The sequence below is a fragment of the Pongo abelii genome, chromosome 5 (assembly GCF_028885655.2).
Source record: "Pongo abelii isolate AG06213 chromosome 5, NHGRI_mPonAbe1-v2.0_pri, whole genome shotgun sequence".
NCBI lineage: Eukaryota > Metazoa > Chordata > Mammalia > Primates > Hominidae > Pongo > Pongo abelii.
Window position 1 is genome coordinate 51,396,162 of NC_071990.2, and position 27,681 is coordinate 51,423,842.

The 27,681-nt window shown below is 37.4% G+C and overlaps 1 long non-coding RNA gene across 1 annotated transcript in view; it reads left to right on the top strand.

The window, feature by feature from the left end:
• LOC134761521 (uncharacterized) overlaps positions 1-27,681 on the top strand; it is a 379,933-nt gene that overhangs the window by 70,050 nt on the left and 282,202 nt on the right. Inside the window, exon 2 of the long non-coding RNA XR_010140221.1 lies at positions 2,579-2,648. This is a non-coding gene — a long non-coding RNA (uncharacterized LOC134761521). The remainder of the gene's footprint in view (positions 1-2,578; positions 2,649-27,681) is intronic.

Sequence of the window (27,681 nt, forward strand, 5' to 3'; positions counted from 1 at the left end):
CCAAATAAGAATGTCACTTGTGGTGGGAATGTAATGGTGCAGTTGCTTTAGAAAACAATATGGCAGTTCTCCAAATGGCTAAACCTAGAGCTACCCAGCAACTCTACTCCTAGGTATATACCCAAGAGAGATGAAAACATGTTCATGCAAAAACTTGTACATAATATTCTTAGCAGTATTATTCATAACAGACAGAAAGTAAAAACAACAAAAATGTCCACTGATTGATGAATGGATAAACAAAATGTGGTATATCCATATAATAGAATATTATTTGGCAATATAAAGAAACGTAATACTATAACATGGATGAACCTTGAAAACATTATGCTAAGTGAAAGAAGCCAGTCACAATGTACCCCAGATGATATGACTCCATTTATATAAAATGTCCAGAATAGGAAAATTTATACTTAGAGGCAGAAAGTAGAATAATGGTTGCTTAGGGCTGGTGGAGGAAGGAGGGGTTTGGGGAGATTGCAGGGTGATGGCTAAGGGGTATAGGGTTTTTTGAGGGAAATGAAAACATTATAAAATTGATTGTGGTGATGGTGCACAACTGTGTAAATATACTCAAAGCCATTCAATTGTACACTTTAAATGAATGAAATATATGGTATGTGAACTATATCTCAATAATTCTGTTTTTTAATAAGAAGGATGTTGCCTGCATTCAATGTCCCAGTATATAAAACCAAACCACTTTATATTATCAGTGTTAAAACCCTTACTTGTATTATGTTAGTTGAGCTTTGGTCTCTTTTAATAAAGATTTAGTATGACTTATATTCCATTTTATAAGGTGGGTATATGAGAGCTAGGGGAACGATCTGATTATCACATATAATACACCAGCAATGCTTTTGGTCACTATGTTAAAAAGCCCCCTTTTAACCATGAAAAATCCGACTGAAGCCAATTGCAAGAGAACCACATTCATTTCAGAAGGATTTGTAAAAGCAAAAGTAATTGGCAATAATATATATAGGACTTGTAAATATTATATATACTTGATGAATTAGGTCTGAAACTTCTGGACTCTTGTCATGTGGCACTTCATTTGTACTCCAGACCTTTCAATTCATTCTTCCAGACCTTTCAAATTCATAAAGAGACATTAAAAAATTGTTGTTAAGCTGTTAGGACTGCACATAGAACATGGAATGTGGTTGGCCATATACTCTGCATCTCATCACACAGCAAACTACAGAACTGGGATGCTGGTTTTTGCTCACATCATGTTAAAGTACTGCTTCACAAGTTTTAACAGATATATATTTTCTCTCCCCTATTCATCTTATTAATTGTGTAATAAGGTGTCAGTAATAGAAAAAGGCCTTGCTTCTTTCCTTCCTGTATTTAAAGAAAAATGATTCTTAGTTTCAATGTTTATAAGAACAAATAAAACTCTTAAAGTATCAACAGTACAAAATTACAGATAATGTTATTTACCCGGCATGTATTCAATAATGTGAATGTATTTATTAAAGCTGTATTTTCTTTCAAGAAATATATGTGTGTGATAATATACCTTATCAGTCGGTGTGCTGGTAAGTGTTTAGCAATTGGATCTCCTGAAAAAAAAGGTCTCAATTTGTAGCTGTTGCCAACTTTTGTCATGTAAATATTCCCACCATGGCTGATTTCAATCTATTTGTGAGATGTCTCTAATGTGGTGTTAAGCAAAGATATACAAAATGGCTCTTGAGAGGTTGTATGAGTTGACTGCCACACACCATTGGGTGCTTCTTAACATATATATACACACAAACACAGAGACACGTGTACATGTGCACAGACATGCTCACACTGTCATTTATAATTTATACAACTGTATTGGGAGATGATATGTTCAACAATATGTTTTTCTTGATACATCCAGAGATAACTTAAAATTTTTACCACATTGGAGGCTTCTTTTGCTAAAATAGATGATCAAATTCCTTGCTGACAATATGGAGCAGGGGTGTCTAATCTTTTGGCTTCCCTGGGCCACATTGGAAGAAGAAGAATTGTTTTGGGCCACACATAAAATACACTAACACTAACGATAGTTGATGAGCTCAAAATAAGAGCCAAAAATCTCATAATGATTTAAGGAAGTTTATGAATTTATGTTGGGCCACATTCAAAGCTGTCCTGGGCTGCATGCAGCCCTCAGGCTGCATGTTGGACAAGCCTGATATAGAGTATACCTTAAGAAATGTAATCTTTTCTTAATTCAAAATCAATTGTTAGAGTAATAAAGTAGGACTAAGATTCTTATTTCAACTCGATGATTAAGTAGGGGTGTGTATGTGTGTGTGTGTGTTTGCGTGGGAGGTTACCTTAATTGAGAGATCCCCTCAATCATCTCCCTAGGCTTTGGCTTCATTTACTTCATTGACATTTAGCAAGTTTCATTGGATAAATTCCAAGTCCCTTCCATTTCCAAACCTATGAATTTAGTCACCATGAATTATTATATGCCACAGTACTAGTTTCAGTGCAGTATGATTGGGAGTGATTATATCTGTTATTGAGGTTTGTTCTCTTCAGCTGTTTGTGACATTATCCTATTTTTGTTCTTGATCTTCAGATCTCCTTCCTCTACCTTTAGTTTGCTGCTTCTAATCTAATGGACTTGGGAGAAGCCACTTACGAGAATGGTATGTAAGCCAAGAGCAAATGAACTGACATCTGAGGGGCTGGCTATCCAAACAACAAAAGATGGAGCATCAGATCATTCATTGAAGAGTTTCTTGCTCTTACAAGGTCTTTGCAATGATTTGAGAGAGGAAGTTGCTATATAATGCTATCTGGATGAGTTCTTTGTATTTTTACTCTGCATTTTATTATTTAGTATTTATTCTGTGTTTTGGTTATATCACAATATTTTGGTAGTTTGTAATAGAACTTCAAAAATTCAGGTTTATTTATAAGGCATATTTTAAGATGTCTAATTTTCACATATGGAAAACTTGAGGAAGATATTTACTCAAAGCTACACATCATATTTCAAGCACAGACAAGACTAGAATTCAGACTTCCTGACTGTTAGGACTATTCAAACATTCATAATCCATCATCCATCTAGGAGTTTCAGTAAATAGGCCATAGTCTTTAAGCTATAGAAAATTTTATTGGGTCTTGAGTAATCAAAGGTAGTTACAATGCCTTGGCTGGTGGTCCTCTCTGATCATTAGCCTTCTCTCCAAGCAGGCTGCATCTCATTGTGCATTTGCTCTTTTTCCACTGTTACTTTAGGTTTGAGGGTCATTGTTGTTTTCATACCACAGTTGAGAAATAACAATCTTTACAAGGTTTCCAATAGTGCCATCTGTAAATTTTTCAAAGGTACTATTTTTCTCAAAGGTCTTACATCCCTTGTTTTTTGCTCCTCTAGGACTTATAGACCTGTCTCCTCTCCCCAAGTCAGTGGGAAATTCTTTTTCTTGTTTATAAAGACAACCTTCTCCTTTGCTTCTTTCTAGACACTCTCCTTGTTTCTGTAATTCCCCTTTGCACTTTTGCTTTCTTTGTCAACTCTGTTTGTTCTCCTATGGGATAGATTTTAGAAACAGGGACAGAAAGTCTGGCAGGCTAATTCTGCTTTTTCTTCTTTTACTGAGCACATCTCACCTCTCCTCCACCCCAGATTTTGAAAAGTTAACTGGATACCTGCTTGAATGTGATGTGGGAATGTAAGAAATGTGTATAAACACTGGTTGCTTCAAGGAGGAGGGATTAAGGATGAGACGGAAAAAGATCATTAATATTTTCTTTATTCTCTTTTGTGATTCTTGATCTTTCGTAATTAGCTTATATTATCTTTTAAATTCAAAACTCTAATAAAGAGTTGGTTGAGTTTGGAAAATAGACTAGAGCTTTGCTAAAATCACTTTTTAGTTCTTTTAGTTCTAGTAGTGTTTTTTGTAGGCTGCAGTCTGTTTTCTGAACCGCAGTCTTACTTGCATATATTAGCAACAAACAAATGGAAATTGAAATGCATAGTTCACTTACAATGGCATAGAAATAAAATATTCAGAAATAATAAAACTGAGGGAAGCGCAGTCTTTTCAACAAATGATAATTGGCTATTTGTATATAAAAAAACTCAATCATTACCTTACACATTCATAAATATTAACTTACAACAGAACACATAATTAAATGTAAGAGCTAAAACTTTAAAGTACCTAGAAGAAGATATCAGAGAGAATTTTTGTGACTCTGAGTTAAACAAAGCATTCTTAGATAGGATACAAAAATATGAAAGAAAAAAATTGATGTTAGACTTCATCAAAATTATAAAATTTTTTATAATTTTTGAACAACACTGTTAAAAACATGAAAAAGATTAGCTATAGAATGGGAAGAACTATTTATAAAATGCATATTTGATAAAGGACTTACATCCAGAATATATAAAGAACTCTTACAACTCAATAGTAAGAAGACAAATCCTTGATTAAAAAAAAATCAATAGACAATTCAATAGACTAGATGTATGAATGGTCAGAAAACACATACAAAAAAATGCTTAACATCATTAGTCATCAGCGAAATGCAAATTAAAACCCATTAAAATTGTGATATGCCTACACACCCACTAGAAAAGCTAAAATTAAAAAGATAGAGCGTTCCAGGTGCTGACAAGGATGTAAAGCAACTAGAAGTCCCATACATTGCTGGTACGAATGCAAAATGGTACGGTGACTTTGAAAAACAGTTTGTCAGTTTCTTATGGACTTAAACATAGAACTGACTTGCTGTAAGACCCAGCAACCTCACTCTTAGGTTAGGTAGTTTGGTGCAAAAGTAATTGCGGTTTTTGCCGTTACTTTTAATGGCATTACTTTCAATACAATACTTTTTTTTTTTTTTTTTGAGACGGAGTCTCGCTCTGTTGCACCCAGGCTGGAGTGCAGTGGTGTGATTTCAGCTCACTGCAACCTCCTCCTCCAGAGTTCAAGCGATTCTCCTGCCTCAGCCTCCCATGTAGCTTGGATTACAGGCACATGCCACACTTTTAATGGCAAAGAATACAATTACTTTTGCATCAAACTAATATTTAGGTAAGATAAATTAAAACATATGCTCACAAAAAGCTACATATGTGAATGTTGATGATAGCAGCATTATTCACAATAACTCCAGACTGGAAACAACCCAGTTGTCTATCAGCTGGTGAATAGCTAAACAGGTTCTAATAAGTCCATGCAATGGAACACTACTCAGCAACATGAAAAAATGAGCAACCAATAAATGCAACAACCTTGATAAACCTCAAAAGCATTATGCTAAGTGAAAGAAGTCAGACACAAAGTATTACATACTGTGTGACTTCATGTATGTAAAATTGTAGAAAAAGCAAGAGTAGAGGAACAGAATACAGATCAGTGGTTTCCAGAGGCTAGGATGGGAGAGAGATTGACTACAAAGAGCCCAAAAGGAATTTTTTTCAGGGGATAGGATAATAGTCTATATCTTTGTGGTAGTAGTTATAGGACTATATACATGTACGTGTTTCAAATTTTATTTAACCGTGCACTGAAAAAGAGTAGACTTTACTGTATGTAGTTTTACTCAATAAACCTCTCTTAAAATATACTGGAGGCAGCGGGAGGAGGGAATTTTATCTCCCTGCTTCAGTTTCCTCATCTGTAATGTGGACCCAATAGTAAAACACTGCAAGATCTGCCTCCCGGGTTCACGCCATTGCCCTGCCTCAGCCTCCCAAGTAGCTGGGACTACAGGCGCCTGCCACCACACTATGCTAATTTTCTGTATTTTTAGTAGAGATGGGGTTTCACTGTGTTAGCCAGGATGGTCTCGATCTTCTCACCTCGTGATCCACCCGCCTCAGCTTCCCAAAGTGCTGGGATTAGAGGCATGAGCCATTATTATTATATTAATAATCATATTAGTCATTGTATTAGTCAGAGTTCTCTAGAGGGACAGAATCGAATAGATGTACATGTGTAGGGGAGTTTATTAGAAAAGTTGACTCACATGATCACAAGGTGAAGTCCCACAATAGGCTGTGTGCAAGCTGAGGATCCAGGAAGCCAGTCTGAGCCCCAAAACCTCAAAAGTAGGGAAGCCAATAGTGCAGCCTTCAGTCTGTAACTGAAGGCCTGAGACCCCCTGGCAAATCACTAGTATAAGTCCAAGAATCCGAAAACTGAAGAACTTGGAGTCTGATGTTCCAGGGCAGGAAGAATACAGCACAGGAGAAAGATGGAGGCCAGAAGACTCAGCAAGTCGGCTCTTTCCATGACTGCTTTTATGCTGGCAGCTGATTAGATGGTGCCCACCCAGACTGAAGGTGGGTCTGCCTCTCCCAGTCCACTGACTCAAATGTTAATATCCTTTGGCAACACCCCCACAGACACACCCAGGAACAATACTTTACATCCTTCAATCCAATCAAATTGACCCTATATTAACCATCATAATAATTATTATTATTTATGGCTTTTCTGTGTTTTACTTATTTTACTTATTAAAGATTAGTTAACTTATTGTAGTTCCCCATAAAATTTCACTGGAAACACAGTTTGCTGCCAACAAGCACAAAATATAAGTTTGTAACTATATCTAAAAACTATGATCATGGACAGGTGTTTTTATGTGTTTTGGCATTTGTGAAATGGTGGGTGGGCAAAATGTGGGAGGCTGTGCTTATCTAAAGCCTGCAGGGTCCTAGAACCCTAGTTCACTGGGCATTAAGGTTCATGGAGGCGTAGCAAAGATCTGCTTGGATTTGGAGAAAGAGTTTCTCAGTGCGTTGTGTTTCACTCTTTGAAATAACATAAAAAATCCCTGGTTCTTTCTGGTTCAGAAGTAAATTTTTTAATCAGTCTAAGTTCCCTTCTTACTCCACCATGCTCTGGATAAGACTCATTCTTCATACTTACTTTTTCCATTTACACTCTTCCAATTTTCTAACTTTCTAGAAGGACGAACTGATTCCTTTATATCCCTGCATTAATTAAGCATTAATGTGGGCAGTTTTCTGCCTATTTATTTTAAATATTTTATTTTAAAATACTTTCATACAATTATACTTCATTTTATTGTGCTTTGTAGTTATTGTATTATTTACAACCCCAGGTTGCCACAAACATGTACCAAGAGAGTACATGTTATTTTTCCAACATGTACTTCCAACTTCATCAGTGAATGTTGTGTGTGTTCTGACAGCTCCACCAACTAGACATTCCCCATCTTTCTCCCTCTTATGGGGCTTCCCTTTCCCTGAGACACAACAATATTGAAATTAGGCCAATTAATAACCCTACAATGACCTCTAAGTGTTCAAGTTAAAGGGAGAGTTGCATGTCTCTCACTTTAAATCAAAAGTGAAAAATAATTAATCTTAGTGAGGAAGGCATGTCCAAAGCTGAGACAGCCCCAAAATTAGGCTTACATTTACATAGCCAAGCTGTAAATGCAAAGGTAAGGTTCTTTAAGGAGACTAAATATGCTACTCTAGTGACCACACGAATGACAAGACAGCAAAATAGCCTTATTGCTAATATAGAGGAAGTTTGAGTGGTCTGGATAGAAGATCAAACCAGCTGCAACACTCCCTGAAGCCAAAGCCTAATCCACAGCAAGACCCCAACTCTCTTCAGTTCTATGAAGGCTGAGGAATGTGAGGAAACTGTAGAAAAAAAGTTTGAAGCTAGCAGAGGTTGGTTCATGGACTTTATGGAAGCAATCCATCTTCATAACACAAAAGTGCAGGGTGAAGCAGCAAGTGCTAATGTAGAAGCATCAGCAAGTTCTCCAGGAGATCTAGCTAAGATCATTGATTAATGTGCCTATACTAGACAACAGATTTTCAATGCAGATGAAACAGCCTTCTGTTGGAAGAAGATGCCATCTAGGATTTTCATAGCTAGAGAAGAGAAGTCAGTGCCTGGCTTCAAAGCTTCAAAGGACAGGTTGACTCTCTTGGGGTCTGGTGACTTGAAGTTGAAGCCAATGCTTATTTACTATTCCAAAAATTCTAAGGCCCAGGCTGGGTGCAGTGGCTCATCATGCCTGTAATCCCAGCACTTTGGGAGGCTGAGGTGGGTGGATCACGAGGTCAGCAGATCGAGATCATCCTGGCCAACACGGTGAAACCCTGTCTCTACTAACAATACAAAAATTAGCTGGGTGTGGTGGTGTGTGCCTGTAATCCCAGATACTCAGAAGGCTAAGGCAGGAGAATGGCTTGAACCAGGGAGTCGGAGATTGCAGTGAGCCGAGATTGCACCACTGCACTCCAGCCTGGGGACAGAGCAAGACTCTGTCTACAAAAAAAAAAAAACAAAACAAAACAAACAAAAAAAACTTCTAGGGCCCTTAAGAATTATGCTATGTCTACTCCGCTTGTGCTTTCTATATGGAACAACAAAGCCTAGAGGACAGCATAACTGTTTACAGCATGGTTTACTGAATATTTTAAGCCCATTACTGATACCTACTGCTCAGAAGAAAAGATTTCTTTTGAAATATTATTGCTCTCTGACAATGTACTTGGTCACCCAAAATCCCTGATGGAGATGTACAAGGAGATTAATGTTGCTTTTATGCCTGCTAACACAACATCCATTCTGTAGCCCATGGATTAAAGAGTAATTTTGACTTTTTAAGTTTTATTATTTCAGAAATTGATTTTATAAGACTAAAGCTGCCCTAGCTAGTGATTCCTCTGATGGATCTGGGCAAAATAAATTGAAAATACTCTGGAAAGAATTCACCATTCTAGACGCCATCAAGAACATTTATGATTCATGAGAGGAGTTTAAAAGATCAATCTTAACAGGAGTTTGATGGAAGTTGATTCCAGCCTTATGGATGATTTGGTGTGGTTCAAGACTTTAGTGGAGGAAGTAACTGCAGATGTGGTGAAAATAGCAAGAGAACTAGAATTAGAAGTGGAGCCTGAAGATGTGACTGAATTATTGCCATCTAATCAACAAACTTGAACTACGAGGAGTTGCTTCTTGTGGATGAAAAAAAGTAAGTTTCTTGAGATGAAGAATCTACTGATAAAGATGCAGCAAACATTGTTGAAATGACAACAAAAGATTTAGAGTACTATATAAACTTAATTGATAAGAAGTGGTAGGATTTGAGAGGATAGACTTCAGTTTTGGAAGAAGTTCAACTGTGGGTAAAATGCTATAAAACAGCATTGCATGCTACAGAGAAATCTTTCATGAAAGGAAAAGTCCATCCATGTGGCTGGCAAACTTCATTGTCTTATTTTAAGAAATTGCTATAGCCATCCCAAGTATCTGCAGCCATCACCTTGATCGGTCGGCAGCCATCAACATCGAGGCAGGACCCTCTATCAGCAAAAAGATTATGACTTGCTGAAGGCTTAGATAATTGTTAGTACTTTTAAGCAATATTTGAAAATTAAGGTATGTACATTGTTTTTATAGATATAATGCATACTTAATAGACTACAGTATAGTGTAAACATAATTTTATATGCACTGGGAAAATAAAAAATTTGTGCGACTTGCTTTATTGCAATTTGTTTTATTTCAGTGATCTGGAACTGAACCTGCCATATCTCTGAGGTTTGCCTTCAGTTACAGAAAATTTGCAAAATAGTACAGAGAATGTTTACCATTCATGGAGTCTTCCCTAACATTAATATTATTATGATATAATCATAGAATTTAAGAAAACCAGGAAATTAACACTGACACAATGAAATACTGTTAATTTGTCTGAAAGCCTTATTTACATTTCACTTCTTCCCCGCTAAGTAATGTCTTCTTTTTTGATCCATGATTCTGTCCAGGATCGTACCTTGCACTTAGCTATTATGTGTCCTTAGTCTGCTCTAATCTGTGACAGTTTATCAGTCTTCCCTGTCTTTCATGACTTTGACACCTTTGAAGATTCTGGTTAGTTGTTTTGTATAACGTCTTTCAATTTGAGTTTGTCTGATGTTTTATTCAGGCTAAGATTGAGGTTATATATTTTTGTGGTTTCTTTTTAATTTTTATTTTTTTGAGACAGAGCCTTGCTCTGTCAGCCAGGCTGCAGTGCAGTGGTGCTGTCTCAGGTCACTGAAACCTCTGCCTCCTGGGTTCAAGCGATTCTCGTGCCTCAGTCTCCCAGATAGCTGGGATTACAGGTGCCTGCCACCATGCCCTGCTAATTTTTGTATTTTTATTTGCGATGGGGTTTTACCGTGTTGGCCAGGCTGGTCTCAAACTCCTGAGCTCAAGTGATCCACCCGCCTTGGACTCCCAAAGTGCTGGAATTACAGGCATGAGCCACTGTGCCCAGCCTGGGGTTATATATTTTAGGACAAGAATACCATAGAAATGATGTTGTGTCCTCAGTTCGTCATAGGAATGATGTAAGACATTGGTATATCTTATTACTGATGATGTTGACCTTGATCATTTGCTTAAGATAATGTCTGCCAAATTTATCCATTATAAAGTTACTCCTTTTTTAAGTTGCTTTTTTCCCTTTCATAATTAATAAGTATATTTAGGAGAGATACTTTGAGGATTTGCAAATATTTTGTCCTTATTATATTTTTTCCTACTAATTTCAATACAGAGAAACATTGTTTTACCCTGATCCTTAGCCAAGTGGCTCAGAAATAAAGAAAGCATTTAGGGACTTCAAAATGTGAGTCCCCAATAATTGGATGTATAGATGTACTTCTGAATATGCACAAGATTATTTAAGGCCAAGTGAGGGGAGGGAGTAGACTGAAAATGTGCATTGCAGGTTTCTGAAACAGCTGACTCACTCAGTCACATTCATGGCATATTTTTGAGTCTTATTTCACATAGTCCCTGCTGCCATTCTGACTTACTCCACCTCCAGGCCATTTCACACTGAAGTTTGTGAGGATCTCGGCTCAGTGTCCCCAGGGTGTTTATTCCCTAGTTTCTCAGAGGGAAGGCGCAGTGTGCCTACCCTGGCCTCCCACTCCAATCACAGATTCAGCTACTTCCACAGATGCCCATGTAAATCATCTTTAGTAGAACAATGAGAATCTGGGGAAAACCCCTCCTAGGGAAACGAGTGTCATTTCATTAAAAGAAAAAAAACCACAATCCTTCAAATCTGGTTCATCTCACAGTCTAAATGCAAGTTCTTAATTAAAAGCCAACAGAGATTTCTAAAGTTGGAGAAAAACTGGAGCAACAACTTTTAAAATTATCCTGTGGGCTTTTTTTCCTTCTTAGTCTCTTAAAGGGAAAAAGACTAATAACCATTCAGTGGCAAATTGCTGTTCCTTCAGAACAAGGAAGTGAATGAGAATGAAAAGTGGCATCCCAGGGGAATAGGGAGTCATCCTGTAATTAGACGGGGCACCATGTCGAGAGGCAGCAAAAAATTACTGGGATGGATCAATGAGGAATTGTCCTATTAGGCCTGAATAGTTTATTCTAATTTCGAGTTTCTGGAAGAAATTGTGTTTTGCACGGTACCTAAAACAGTGCTGAGCATAAAGAAAGAACTCACTGAATCCTTGTTTATTGATTTGAGGATTCCATAGTTCAGAGTCTCTGGTGTCTTGGTAGACTGATTTTTGTTTCAGCATGTCAGTGCTGAATGATGATGATGATGATAGCCTCTTTATATATGGGGTTGATCTTCCTCAGCACTACTGACATTTGGGACCAGATGATTCTTTGTTGTGGGGTGTTCACTGAGGGATGTTTAGCAGCGCTCCTGACTTCTGTGCACTAGATGCCAGTAGCATTGCCTCAACTCATGACAGTCAAATATGTCTTCAGACATTGCCAAATGTTTTTATTTCTTTATCCCAAGCTTATCCCACAGATAAATGGTAGAATTGAGGATAAGACCCAGAAGGTCTGAATCCTGGCCTTTAGTAATTGCCATACTATAACCCTACTAATTGCATCATGGACTACATTGATATGAAGGAAATGTTAGAAGCATTGACATACAGCAGCACAGTTTTTAAAAAAATTGTTTAGAATAAATTCTATGCACACATCAGTTATGCAACTTAGTGGCATGCTGACCACCTTGAAGAATCAATAAATTTTGTCCATTTTGCAGGAGAACCCACCGATCATGGAGGCATGAAACAAACTGAGCAGAGGAGATTTGGTTTTGCTTCTTTCTAAGTACCAGCCGAGGTCTGGGCAGTACTGAATCCGAGTCTCTTTCCTTAATTTACATATTGTCTCCATTTTAGCAATACAGAAGGGAAATGAATAAAAACAATTATCCTCAAAGACATTCAGTCTGGTCTTGACTTGTTAAGAACGATAAAAGTCAGCAGTTAGAAGCATTTAATACAGCTGAACAAACCATAGAGTCTCAAACAGCTTCATCTGGTGCATTTCCTCTCAATGGCAAATAAAAAGGAAGACTATAATTAGGGCATGATTCTGCACAAGCTATCCAATAAAAGCTTTTAAAAATGATTGCCCTTATAGACAGCAATGTAAAGAACAAAGGAATCATGAATGGTTTAATATTTGCTTATTAGTATTACTATATGATAATCTATGTTTTGCATTTTAAACCAAAATGAAATACTAAAATGCTCACATGATTTCTTAAGGATATTTTTGACACCTCATTCAAAGTATGCTGGTTTGTTGTTTTCTGAAAGTCAAATCCTCAGATTTTCAATTAATCAATAAATGTTTATTAAATCATGCTGTTTGCCAGATCCAGAGTACTGCACAAAATTTGGTTGGAAGATCTGAGGCTTCTCTTTCAATCTAGAAATTGAAAGTAAAGTAAGAAAAAGAGAAATCAGTGACCCTGGACCTTTAATGTGCCCATAACTCACCTGAGATCTCTTTTAAATGAGTTTCTGACTCAGCAGGTCTAGGGTAGAGCATAAGATTCTGCATTTCTAAGTTTCCAGGTGATGCTGATGTTGCCGGTCCAAGGATCACATATTGTGTGGCAAGAATGGAAATGACAGTCCAAGGATACATGATATAAAATAAGCTGAGCTCTAATTACCAAGTTCAAAGTATGTCTCCTGTATGCTCAAAAAGTTATTCTCTTCTCACCTCTGTGGTATAGCAATCACTGAGGATGTTTATGTTCCTTGTGCTTTTGCCCATTGCTGGTACTGCATGTTTTTCTTTGTGCATGAAAACTTGCCTGCATTTTGCTACACGGAGATGGGAATGGGCTTCCACTGTTGTGCACTGCTAAGACGTATCTAAGCTTTTTGGAAAGCCACTTATAATTTGACATTGGCAGATGGTCTAGATTTCCACTGGAACCTCTGTGACTCCTGTATTTTCTATTTAGGTTGTATAGTTGCCCAGAGACTCTTCAAATTAAGGTCTATGGCCTAACCCTGTGTACTAAGCACATGGTCCCTTGAGTACACTTCTAGTCACTCTCTCTCAATGCAGTGTGAGAAAGAAACAGGTATAAGTAGAGTCATGCTTTCTATTTCATATAAATGTGTAGAGGCCTTCCCTTTCAAGAGTTGCTCAGGGCTGATTATAACACTGTGCTTAGCTAGCAGCTTAGCACCTATACCAGCAGTGTCCAACAAATCTTACTGCAATGATGTGATTTTATGTTTCTGTGCTGTTCATTTGGTAGCCATTAGTCACATGTGGCTATTGAGAACTTAAGATATAGCTTGTGAGACTGAAGAACTAAATTTTGAATTTTTATTATGTTTAAATTTAATTAAATAAAACTTAAATACTACCAGTGGCTAGTGGTTACTATATTGGACAGCACAGCAAGATGAAATTCTCAAAAATACATGCACTCACAGGAAAGCAGCAGGAAATGATTGGATCCAACCAAAACTAGACTACTTTTGACCTGGCTTTCTAATTTATCAAGGTCATGGAGTACCCTGGGAAAATGTCTTAGTTTCTCTGTTCATTTTTGTATCTTTCTTAGAAATATGAGAAAGAGTAGGTATTTAATTTTTACTTTTAAATACCTTTCTGTTTACTTCATAAGAAATATGTAACCATTATAGAAGGCTTAGAAAATATTATTATATAAAATGAAGAAAAACACTGAGAATCCCACCATCTAAAAATAACCAGAGTGAACATTTTGGTGAATAGCTTTTCAATTCTCTCTGTGTGTGTATCATAATAATCTATAAATAAGCCCATATATCTATAAATCTATACATATTACATGAAAACATTTATTATTATTACTATTATTTTGAGACGAGTTTCGTTCTTGTTGCCCAGGCTGGAGTGCAATGGCACGATCTCGGCTCACTGTAACCTCCGCCTCCTGGGTTCAAGCAATTCTCCTGCCTCAGCCTTCCGAGTAGCTGGGATTACAGGTGCCCGCCACCACAGCCAGCTAATTTTTGGTACTTTTAGTAGAGATGAGGTTTCACCATGTTGGCCCAGCTGGTCTCAAGCTCCTGACCTCAGTTGATCCACCTGCCTCGGCCTCCCAAAGTGGTAGGTTTACAGGCATGAGCCACCGCGCCTGGCCTTAATTTTTTTTTTTTTTTTTTTTTTTTTTGAGACAGAGTCTCGCTTTGTCACCTGGGATGGAGTGCAGTGGCGTAATCAGGGCTCACTGCAGTCTTGACCTCCTGGGCTCAAGCGATCCTCCCACCTCAGCCTCCTGAGTAGCAAGGACTACAGGCATGCATCACCACACCTGGCTAATTTTTAAAATTATTTGTAGAGACAGGGTCTCACTTTTTTGTCCAGGCTGATCTCGAACTCCTGGCCTCAAGCAATCCTCCCATTCAGGTGTCCCCAAATGCTAGGATTACAGGCATGAGCCAGTGTGCCTGGTTAAAGACACTTACTTTAGATAGAATACTTTTGGAAAGGGTCATAGTGACTTAGTGGTGGTAAACATGAACCCCCAGATGTCACTGGAAAAGGAGAGATATGGTAATTTTCTTCCTTTTTCTTAGAAAAATGAATGCTTTGTTTTGTTAACTATGTCCAACCTAAGAAACTTTTTTGTAGGCATCCAAGAAATGGAGTCTATGAGTGACTGATCAAAACTCTTGGGTTAACAGACGGACCCTAATCTAGAAGCCCTGGATGAGCACTTAGCCATCTGAGTTGCTAGCAGTATCACAGCCAAATAACAGATGGAAATGGTGGGAGAAAGTAGACCTAGCAAACTCCAGGATAAAGTTTTTCTTCATCATGTAGCGTTAAGTACTAAACAAGATGTTCTCTAGTTAGTAGAGTTGTTTTCCTAAATGCCCTTATGTTACTGCCTAAGCAGCCCCTGCATTTGTTCAGGCCCACAAAGGGAAAAAATAAATTGCTTCGGGAATCAAGATGGTGATGTTTTGGGTTAGTTGGGTGGAGGGGAAATTTCCTTTGCAAACTGCACTTGGACATGTGAAATTTAAACTTTTATATCTGGTGAAATGCAAATCATTTTAAAAAAATCAAGATGAGTTTCTGTGGGACAGAGAAAGGAAGAAGGCAGGGGAGGCTGCCCAGGTCAAAGTATCAACCACAGATTCACCCAGAAAGCTTCTGCAGGAGAAGCTTTCAAAATGTAGCTCCGTTTTCACTTTAGATCAGCTGCAATGTTAAGTGCTTAATCAATCTGGAAGCACTGTCATAATAACAGCTAGCAATACTGCTTTCATTCTTTTTCTGGCTGCTTCTCAGACTCACACAAAATGACAGGTTCAAAGTTTATGAACCCTAGCAAGATGTACTCAGACTTTTCTCTTCTATTCTGTGAAAGCTTTTTATTGTCCTCCCTGCCACCTAAGCCAGAAGTACAAATATGGCTGCAATGAACTGATGATTCTCTTTATGAATTACGGAAGGGTTCTTCCTTCTTATATTTTCTGCTCACTTTTTGACCACTTCTCTGAATATTTAAACTTATGACTCCTGTGATATTTTCCTTCTGGAGTATTGGCTGCAGAGTTGTTCACAGCATGGGCTCTGGGGTTGTACTGCTAGATTCGAACACTGGCTTCACCATTATTTGGGCATATTTCTGTGTAGCTTTGTGTCTCAGTTTTTCCTTATGCAGCCTATTATCCATTATTATTGTCTGTTATGGATTGGGTATACTATGTTCCAACTCATAGAGTTGTGAGGCTGAAATTAGATAATCCTTGAAAAGTGTTCGTTATAGTGATCAGCATATTCAGTATTAAGTATCTATTAGTAAGAGTTGCACAGGCTTGCCATTTTTCCCCAAGGGAAATGACCAGGGAAATTACATGTCCAAGCTCAAAACTACTTTTTTTCCTCTGGAGAATATTCATTTATGGTTTGAATGACACCTACCAAAGTCAGATTCTACACTGGTGCCCCCTGCTGCAGCATTCAATTCAGGGTATACAATGGGTGCTTGACTTAAAAACTATATATATACTTATAAATACATATAAATGTATATGTAAATGTATAAATATAAAACTATATATACACATATACATACATATATTTCACTTATGTAGCATTCACTATGGGTCAGGTATTCTAAATACTTAAAATATTGAATCATTTAATTTTCACATTAACTTCCATGAAGTATTACTATTGTCATTGTCATTTTACAGATAAGAAAACGGAGACACAGAGAGGCTAAGTAGCTTTGGGGTCACAGAGCTAAGTACGTGACAAAGCTGGGATTTGCACTCAGAAAGTATGGCTCAAGAATTTGTGCTTTGATCCACTACACTATGCTGCCTTCAATTTATCCATATATGTTCCCATTATCTCATTATTATGTATGTGTGTGTGTGTATATATATATATATATAGTCTACATATATTTCTCTTTGAAATCTTCATTTTCTTCTGAATCTGGAAATCAAACAAGCAAATGTAAAAGAAATATTTCTCTTTAAAGTTCTTTTCTTACCTCTCTTCTCTCCCCTTCCCTATTCTCTTGCCACCCTATCACTTCATCTCTCAGGCCGTTCCATTATATAAGTTCCATTATGGGCTGCTGCTGTCACATGCTGGATACAGTATAATTCAACATGACACATGGCAAGCAGAGATGTGTAGAAATACCTGAAACTATTAGAGCCAAACAGCTTTTTGTTAAAGTTTTTTACTGCCGCATAAATATTCTTCTAGCTGGCTGGAGTCTCTGAGTATAAATACTTCATTAGAGACTATATCCATGGCAATAGCATGGCCCTCTGGGTCTTGCCTAGGAGACCAAGAAAATGCAAGGGTCTGGTGACATCTGGTTTCTTTGTATTTAAAAGGCCTTCTCTAGTTTCCAAAGTACAGGGGCATTATTAACACAGTCCATTTGGCTTATTGCATCCCTAGAAGAAATCCCAATACCTCTGTGGACAGATGTAAAAATCAGTTAGGCAACTTGTATTTATTAAGTGCTTACTATGTGTCCAACCTGTGCGGGCACTATAATAGAAATAGGTAAGCATTAAAAACCACAGCTCATTATCACTGAATGTTCAAGCATTCTCATATGAGCTCTCTAAAGTGTTAACTGGACTTGAACTAGGTGGGGGGGTCTTTTTCATCTGAAGATAGCACATTTACCTTCCACAAAGATTTCTGAAAGAAAAATTAATTATTATTTATTTCCATCTGACCAGTTCTTGCCTTCTAGAATACTCAACTACATCTCCGAAATGCAGACAGAAAAAGACTTTCCTGGCTGTCTCTTTTATAATATTTTCTGACAGGGCCAAGCTCATCCCCAACCACTCCAGGTGGCTGACAACACCATACTCCTGATAACGTAGAGATTATTATTTTCCCAGGAGGGATGACTTAGGAGGAAGGATGGGGGTCAGACCATTCAGGCCCAGCAAGACTGTATCATCAGCTTGTCCACAGACTTGCCAGATTCATTCATCCTTGTGCTCTGTCTGCCCCAGGCTATGCCACTCCAGAAACATGGGAACAGAGTGGCAGCATACAAGCTGGGCACTGCATGCGGGCAAATGAGGCATACCCTCAGCCCTGCATAGATATGAGAAGGGCATGCCTCTGCTTTCTCCAATCCACAGATCAGAAAATTAAGGTCAGCATCTCTTTAGTCTAAACAACATCTCAGTGAGATGAGGGGGAAAGGAGGCAGTCAGCCTTATCGCCATTTCACAGGCTAGAGACTTGAGACCGAGTGAAGGCCACACCTCCAGAGGGAAAGATGACGTGAGGGCTCTCTCCACTGACATGTCACATGCTTTCTACTTGACTGGGCTTCCCCAAACTTGGGTAATTTTCAGCATCACCCATGGGCAAGGGTTAAACACATGGATTCCAAAGCTCATCTATCCCTCAGAGATTCTGATTAAGTAAGTCTGGGTACCAGTAATCCATATTTTTAATAAGCTTCCCACATGATTCTAAAGACTGGCTATGCACTAAACTGCACGAATTTCCTTCTTTTTCCATAACTGACATGGGATAGGGGAAAAAAGTTTATATTTGACACTGACTGAAACTATAGTCAGACAGGTATTATTTGCCCTGTTGTATGAGATTCTACTGGGTCTTAAGCAAAGGATATCTCTTGAAAGAACAACTTTTCTGAGGTAAGGTCAAGCCAGTTCTAAACAGCTAACACAGGCCCTGCCAATGTGTGATCAGAGGAATACAACATGAGGCTTTCATCCACCAAATGTATATATATTATGGTCATAGAAATGCCACGCTATTTTGCTTGCCATGTGTGCTCCCTGGGTTATGTTCCATGAGGTTTTGAAGTTTCTGGGAGACTTCAGTGTGAAAGGTATGCCAAATTCATCTCACGAGGGGTATCCGTTGGCTACAGAATGTCTCAGTTGCATGGGGATCTGGTCTATTCTGTTTTCAGGGAGTTCTGTGGAAACAGCACACAGTTGTCAGGTTTTGCATGAAGTCACATTGTCGATGGCGTCTTGCTCCCACTCTGGTGTTAGATCAGGTGGGAGGAAATTGCCAAATTTTATTTCAGTAAATAAACTACGTAAAAGGATAAGAATTATCAGAGATGAAGCTGAATGAACTCCTTTTCTGATATTCCCCAGTTAATTTAATAAATCACCAATCAAACATTAGCCACAACAAGGAATAGGAATAGTGTGGGTAACTGAAACCCACGCATAGTTGCTACTCTTATCACTTTTCCTTTAAATTCATGAGAGCCCAGTCTTGTGAATAGAAACTCAAATAAACTGATTTAAATTCTTCTCTTTTTCTTCCCCTGTCTACCTTCCTGAGAAGGTACTCCATTTAAAAATGTATTTATTTGAAAGGGGAAGAGGGTGGGATAGAATTTTATAGTCCACTTGGAAATAGGGAAAAATTCGATTATACTTATGCAGTGATCTTTGCAGATGATTCCAAGATCCACATGGACATGTTGACCTATTTGATCATCACAGGAGCTTTCTGAAAGATTAACATTGCTAGGTGCATATAAAACTGCAATAATATTTTTAGGTGAAGAGAAGTTCCAATACATGGTTAATTCAGTTTTGCTGTGCATATACGTAGACATGTGTATAAGATTTTGCAAAAAGTTTAAAGCTAAATACCTGAGATAGAATATTAGTTATTTGCCTGTGTATGTCTTATGGAAGGTCCTGTGTGTGTATAGAAGTTGCTCACTATTTCTAATCAGCACAGAGATGTCCCAGAGCTGGATGCCTCCCTTCAGTGGCTAGTTCTATGCTTAGGTTGCGGTGACAATAAAATGGGTTTAGCCTCTGCCCTGTCTCACCACATGAATTAGGGAAAGAATGCAGAGTAATAATGGGGTGAACTCAACTCTGAGTGAATTTTTATTTTATTATATATTTTGCTTCACTCCTAAAGCCACAGTCAAAATGATATTTTTTCTCCGGTTTGTCTCATTACTCTTTAAAAATAAATTTTTGTCAGCTTCCTAATTTTCACTGCTCAGGAAGACTTTTCTAATTCATTTTCTAACTAACTCTCAGGAGTTGGAAGTGGTTTGGTTAACAATTAGCTTCCAAATAGTATTAATCACTACACCAAATTCTTACTATAAACCTCTGGAAACTGTTGCTTTAAATGTGTGACGCCTTCCTTTCTTACTTTTCACTCAGCAGATCCTAGATGCCACATTTTAATAGTCAATACATATATGTAAGGAAAGTTTGGAGGTTGGAACAAAATTTTATTTAAGAATGCTACTCTGTTGGGCTTAGCAGCATAAAGCATTTGAAAATGCATTGTACTAACATTATTGGAGGTACAAAATGGTAATCAGAAGACTTAATCTCACACGTTAGTAGAGACCCTTTGAAGTACTTTTCACTGGATCTGCAGTTTTTAAAAGATAAGGTTTATTTTTATAATACGAATACATGTTTACTCTTCCTCTTCTACCACCAAAGCCAACACAATTTCTTATAAGCTTGGATTTCTCAGGTATTCATGATTCCTTCTTACATCTGCTTCCCTCTCCTTTTACCTCTAAATGCACTTCATCTTCTGGCTGCCTCTTCTCCAGACTTTGACAGACTTCTGCATTTATAGTGTCTTTATCCCCATGATCATGCAAATTTTTAAATCCTAGAGGCTTCCTTTCAACAAAGTCACATAAATGCTTTTTTTTGCAACTAGCCTTACCCCACTCCTCTTCTTTCTCTCTCCTAGTTTTGGAGAGCTGGCTCAAATTGGATATAGTATATATAGAGAGACTAGTTGTTCTTATTACTCTTTCTCCCCAAACAGTTATTCAAAGAATTAATAGGTGTTATCTCCTTTCTTTCAAGAATGTTTGGATATGTAGTTTGGCATGTAAGTATGCCATGAAAGACACACCTAAAGAAAACTTTGCTACATTCTGATTATTCTATTTTCTGCAGCCTCTCAAAGGTTTTAATAATCTGTCCTCAGCCTTCTTCAATGTAAACTTCCTCTCCTTTGGTAAGTCCATGTATCTGAGGCTCAAGTCAGTATCTCCAACCCAGAAAGAGGGTGATTCAACAAATTTTAGTACTGAATACCAGCTGTGTTCCAGGCACTGTAATGAAGCTATAGATACAGCAATGAAACAAATATGAAACTCCAGTTCTCATGAAGCTTACATTTTTAGGTGAAAGAGATTAACAGACAAAGAAAGGGGAAGTAATGATGGATGCAATGGAGAATGTAAAGTGGGGTAAGTTGATAGGAAGTGACAGTGGTGCTTTGTTTTTATGAGGTGGTGAAGGAAGCCTTCTCTGATGACACCAGAGCAGAGACCTGAAGAACATAAGGAGGAAAGCAGGCCATGTGGCTATGGGTAGTATGATGTTCCAGGCAGAAGGAAGAGCAGGTGCCAAAGCCCCAAGAAAGGAGAGGATTGAGGAGGTCCTAAGAAGAGCAGAGAAACTGGTATGTCAGGAAGGAATTGAACAAGGGAAGGAAAGGTGGGAGGAGAGTTGGAGAGGAAGCAGAGAGACGAAATCTTAGGGCTGTGAACAATGATGAAGACTTTGGATTTTATAGTGAGTGAGATTGGAACATTTTAAGCAAACAAGGGACATAATCTGACTTGTTCAAAAAATATCATTGATGTCGTGTGAATTATAGACTATTGAGAATAACAGAAGCAGGACAACCCATTAGGAAGACACAGTATTAGTTCAGATGAGAGACGATTATGTTTTGAGCTGGAATGGTAGTTACAATAGCAGTGAGAGGGAGCCAGATTTAAAGTTATGTTGAAAGTGAAGCCAACAGAATTTGCTATAGGAGAGTTATCTAGGATGTTGCAAATGTTTAACACAGAGAAGTGAGATTGACAACATTTGGGGGTGGTTCAGTTTTTTTTTAAATTAACTTTAGTTTTTAGAGAAGTTTTAGGTTCATAGCAAAATTGAGCAGAAAGTCCAGAAAGTTTGCATATACTGCCTGTCTCCACATACAAACAACCTCTCACTATGGACATCTCATAGCAGAGTGGTACAGTTGTTACAATTGATGAACCTACATTAACATATCGTTATCACCAAAAGTTCATTGTTTATGCTAGGGTTCATCCTTGGTGTTGTACATTCTGTGGCTTTGAACAATATATAATGACATGTATTCATAATTGTCATATTGTTACCTGGTGTAATGCCTATGCAACATAACTAAATTTCTACCCTGCTGTAACTCTGTTTGTCTTTAAGAAACAGGAAACCTGCAATGAAAATTTACCCTGTAACCAGACCAACTGAGACTGCTTAGAGCCAAGATAGCTGACTGAACAGCTTCAAAAAGACTTCAGGCCTCATTATAATCTCCTTTCCATGCTAAATGACACTACCACCAGTGCCATGACAGTTGACAATCTCCATGACAATAATTGGAAGAAGTAATAAAAGGACAGAAAGGATGGCAACACCCCAGTTCCAGGAAGTTCCCTGCCCATTTCCAGAGAATACATGAATATTCTTCCCTTGCTTTTTTTTTTTTTTTTTTTGAGGTGGAGTCTCGCTTGTTGCCCAGGCTGGAGTGCAATGGCATGATCTCGGCTCACTGCAACCTCCACCTCCAGGGTTGAAGCAATTCTCCCACCTCAGCCTCCCGAGTAGCTGGGACTACAGGCGTGTGCCACCACGCCTGGCTAATTTTTGTATTTTTAGTAGAGACAGGGTTTTACCACATTGGCCAGACTGCGGTTGAACTCCTGACCTCAAGTGATCCGCCCGTCTCGGCCTCCCAAAGTGCTGGGATTACAGGCATGAGCCACCATGCCCAGCATTCCCTTGCTTTTAATGTCCCACTTCTTCATTAGAGAAACTATATTTTAACTTCCTCACCCTTCACTAGTAGAGAAGTTGATTTGTGAGCTAAGCTCCCACTTCTCCATTCCATGGCCATGAAATAAAGCCTGAACTGCTTGAAACTTTTGGTTTCGCATATTGGTTCCATGGCACCAAACAGGCAAGGACCCCATTTTTTTGGTGGGGGCAGCTTTGTTGGTAACAATTTCATCCAGAATAGTTTCACTACCTAAAATGTCCTCAATGCTCTACTTTTTTCCCCCAAACCCCGTGCAACCACTGATTCTTTTACCGTCTCCATAGTTTTGCCTTTTCCAGAATGTCATATAGTTGAAATAATGAGTGAGTAGCCTTTTCAGATTGACTTCTTTCATTTACTAGTATGCATTTAAATGTCATCCATGTGTTTTCATGGCTTGATAACTTATTTTTTTTACCATCAAATAATATCCCATTGTTTGGATATACCATAGTTTATCCATTCACCAAAGGACATCTTGGTTACTTCCAAGTTTTGGCAGTTTGGAATAAAGCTGTCATAAATATCTGAGTGCAGGTTTTTATGTGGATATAAGTTTTCAGCTCACTTGGGTAAATACCAAAGAGAGAAATTTCAATTTCTGGATCATAGGGTAACAGTCTGTTTAATTTTGTAAGACCAAACTGTCTTCCAAACTGTCTTCCAAAGTGGCTATACTATTTTTGCCTTCCCACCAGCAACAACAGAGAATTCCTGTTTCTCAACATCATTTTCAGCATGTGATGTTGTCAGTGTTTTGCATTTTACCCGTTTGAATTAATGGGCATGTAGCGATATCTCGTCGTTAATTTGCAATTCCCTAATGATATATGATGTTGAACATCTTTTAATATGCTTATTTACCATATCTTATTGGTGAGGTGTCTGTTCAGGTCTTTAGCCAATTTTTCAGTTAGGTTGTTCACTTAAGACCCAACACTTAAGACTGTATTTTGGATAATAGTCCTTTATCAGACATGTTTTATGAAAATATTTTTTCCCAAAACCAAACACCGCATATTCTCACTCATAGGTGGGAATTAAACAATGAGAACACCTGGACACAGGAAGGGGAACATCACACTCTGGGGACTGTTGTGGGGTGGGGGGAGGGGGGAGGGATAGCACTGGGAGATATACCTAATGCTAGATGACGAGTTGGTGGGTGCAGCGCACCAGCATGGCACATGTATACATATGTAACTTACCTGCACATTGTGCACATGTACCATAAAACCTAAAGTATAATAATAATAATAATAAAAGAAAAAAAAAAAAGAAAAAAAATAAAAAAAATAAAAAAATAAAAAAAAAAATAAAAAAAATAAAAAAATAAAAAAAAAAAAAAAAGAAAATATTTTTTCCCATCTGTGGCTTGTCTTCACATTCTCTTGACATTTTTTTTGTAGAGCAGAAGTTGTTCATTTTAATGAAGTGCAGCTTTAAAATTATTTCTTTCATGGATCATGACTTTGGTGATATATCTAAAATGTCATTCCAATACCCAAGGTCATCTAGGTTTTTATCCTACTGTCTCTTAAAAGTTTGGGTTTTTAGAAGTTAATTTTGAGATACCTATGAGATATTCAATTTAAAGTTCAATATATGAATCTTGAGTACAGTAGAAGTCAAGCATGGACATAAAAATTTATGGATACTCAATATGAAATTGATCATTGAAGCCATGCAACTGGGTTGATCATCTGGACATAGATAAAGAAAAGGTCAAAGGAATGAGCTCTTTGGCCCCCAAATATTTCATTTAGAGGTTGGGAAGATAAGGAAAAACTAGTTAAGGGAACAGAGAATAATAATCAATTAAGAAAAAATAGAAGCAAGAGAAAATATTGTCTCAGAAGCCAAGTGAAGAAAGTGTCTCAAGATGCAGGGATGATTAGGTGTATCAAATCATGCTGATAAATTAAATTAGATAAGGGCTGAGAAATGATCATTGGATTTGGCAACATAAAAGCCATTGATGTCATTAGCAAGAATTATTTCAGTAGAGCAGTGGGAAAGGAAATTCTAATGGAGTAGGTTGAGAGAGAACAGAAGGAGAGAATGTCTAAACAAAATTGTCAAGGATTCTTGCTGTAAAGAAGAGATTAATGACATGGTTGTGAAGTACAAGGAGATTGTTTTAAAGATAAAACTTACTAAAGAATACTGTCTGTTGAGGGGGATAATCTAATACAGAGAGAAAAACTGATAACACAGGAGAGATAGGAGACATTGCCAGAGCAATGTAGGTGAGAAGGGACCAGATCTAGTGTACTGTAAGGGGATTGATGCTAGAAAACAGCATAGAATAAATATAATGATAATAATCCATTTAACAGGAGGGAAGGCATAGATAATGGGTGCTGATATAGCTGGGTCAGTAGATTTTTTGTTGAGAATATATGAAAGGGGGTATTTCCTCTTGAATTTTCCAAAGACACCTGACATATAACATCATGAACACAACTTATCATTCTGGTCCCATCCTGACTAGCCAATGATATTTCTGCTAAAAACACTACTGTATTACCAATCCCTAAAACAGTCAATTTTTGTTGCTGTTTCTTATTTATTATTATTCTGTCACCTCATAATTTCCCATACCTGTCCCCACCTTAACATTTGTGGAGCTAAAATTCCATGTCAGTGAGGTCATGTGACTTAAGTATGTATTTATTTTTAAAACTTTTTAATTCCTCTTTGAGTTATAAAATCTACTATTAAAGACTTTTATTCTTCATCATTTGTTAAGTTTCTTGGCATTAACTAACATGTGTCCTCTTGAACTAAAATTTTTTTCTTGCTTTTTGAGGTAGGTTTATGAGGATTACCATTATTCTACCATTATTTCTAATGTGTCTCTTTTCAAACCACTTTAAATAGTCTTTTTGTTTTATTACTGTGAATTTTTTTTGATATGGAGTCCTTACCTTTCACTTTTCTTTACTACCTCCTGTACTTTGTTTGCATACACTTTTCTCAGTTCCTCTTTTCTGTTTATGCTTTGTTTGCTTATACTTTCCTATCTACTTTATTTCATTAAACACTCTGTAGCTGAGAATGTTTGTTTTGTTCGGTATAACCTTCATCTTATCTCCTACCAATGGATATTTTTTATATCATATTTTAACATATGACTACCTCTCTGATATCTTGAGAGTTAAGCTTTGATTATTCTTTTTATCATAGTTTTCATTTTTTCTTGTTCTAACAGGACTTGGCTTATTCATCTTTTATTTATTTAATATTTCAGGGATTTTGAGACATTAATATCGGTTATCACCATAGCATGATTAGCAAAGATGCTATCTTTCATTTTGTATTATACAAATTTTGTATTACACAAATTTTCTTACACATAAATCATATCACTTATAACTGGCCCACTTCTCTCTTTTTGTCATTTAATTTTTCAGACTTAGTGTAAAGCACACAAAACAGTCATAACAGATTTACTTATTATCTCAATGTGGTTGCCTAGACTGAACTCACATCTGGGATAACAAAGCTTTTTATAATGGTGGCATTTAGAGTAAGAAATAAATAACCATAGTAAAAAGCATTTGAGTAATTTGTGCTCAATTTTGAAGATTATTTTTCCTACCTAAGTCATGAGAGTCAGTAATATTCTTCTACACCAGTACAATATGGAAGAAATTAACAAAGGAAATTAACAAACCCAACAAAGTATTCATGCCTTCTATACTTTATGTATAACATCAACTTTCAAAATAACAAATAGAATTTTATAAACAGAAACAGAACAGTAGAAACACAAGAGATAAACTTATATGGCTACAGCCAGAAAAACTGTATAATTGAACAATTATAGAGCTCATTACTATAAGCATATCAGCATTGATATCTGGAATTAATGAGTCTTGTATGAAATAGGAAGGACCAAGACTGAAGTTGTATTTTAATAACAGCTGACAATTCTGGCCAAACAGTTCTTGTAGATATTTTCTTGCTGAGGGGTATGTACTTACAGTTGTATATTACTCACAAGTACTGTTGAGTAGAGTTACATTTAATTATATCATCTGGTATGTAATTATTTTTATAGTATATGTTCAGTTATGTTCAGTTTTCCTTAATGGCTTCTCCCTTAAAAAATGGCTTTAAGATTAGCAGCAGAACAGGAACTGATTGAACATTTACTATTATTTCCCTTATTGGGTAGTTTGGGTAGGCCAGATCTTACCTTGTGTCTAAAAGTATGTTTCATCCATATTTCGTTATCTTATTATTTTCTTATTCTTCTTATTCTTTTTTTTTTTTTTTTTTTTTTTTGAGATGGAGTTTCACTCTTTTTGCCCAGGCTGGAGTGCAATGACGTGATCTCGACTCATTGCAAACTCTGCCTCCCGGGTTAAAGGGATTCTCCTGCCTCAGCCTCCTGAGTAGCTGGGATTATAGGCATGTGCCACCACACCCAGCTAATTTTGTATTTTTAGTAGAGACAGGGTTTCTCCATGTTGGTCAGGCTGCTGTTGAACACCTGACCTCAGGTGATTCGCCCACCTCTGCCTCCCAAAGTGCTGAGATTACAGGCGTGAGCCACCACGCCTGCCTGTTTTCTTATTCTTCTTATCCTGAACCTTACAACACTAATATTTAGTTAAGATGGACTCTCAACATCATCCTTCTTGTCTGCAGTGCTTATGCCATATAGATTTGTATGCAATGTATCACTTTTGATTTATAATCTTATTTTTTAATCTCAAATTAAATTGATCCTTTCACCTCAGAGTGCCATATCCTGTCTTTCAGCCTTCTCCAGCTTATGCTACTTTATTTTTTAAATTTTTTAAATTTTTTAATTTTTATTATTTATTTATTTATTTTTGAGATGGAGTCTTGCTCTGTCACCCAGGCTGGAGTGCAGTGGCGTGATCTTGGCTCGCTGCAACCTCCACCTCTCGGGTTCAAGCAATTCTCCTGCCTCACCCTCCCGAGTAGCTGGGATTACAGGCACATGCCACCATGCCCAGCTAGTTTT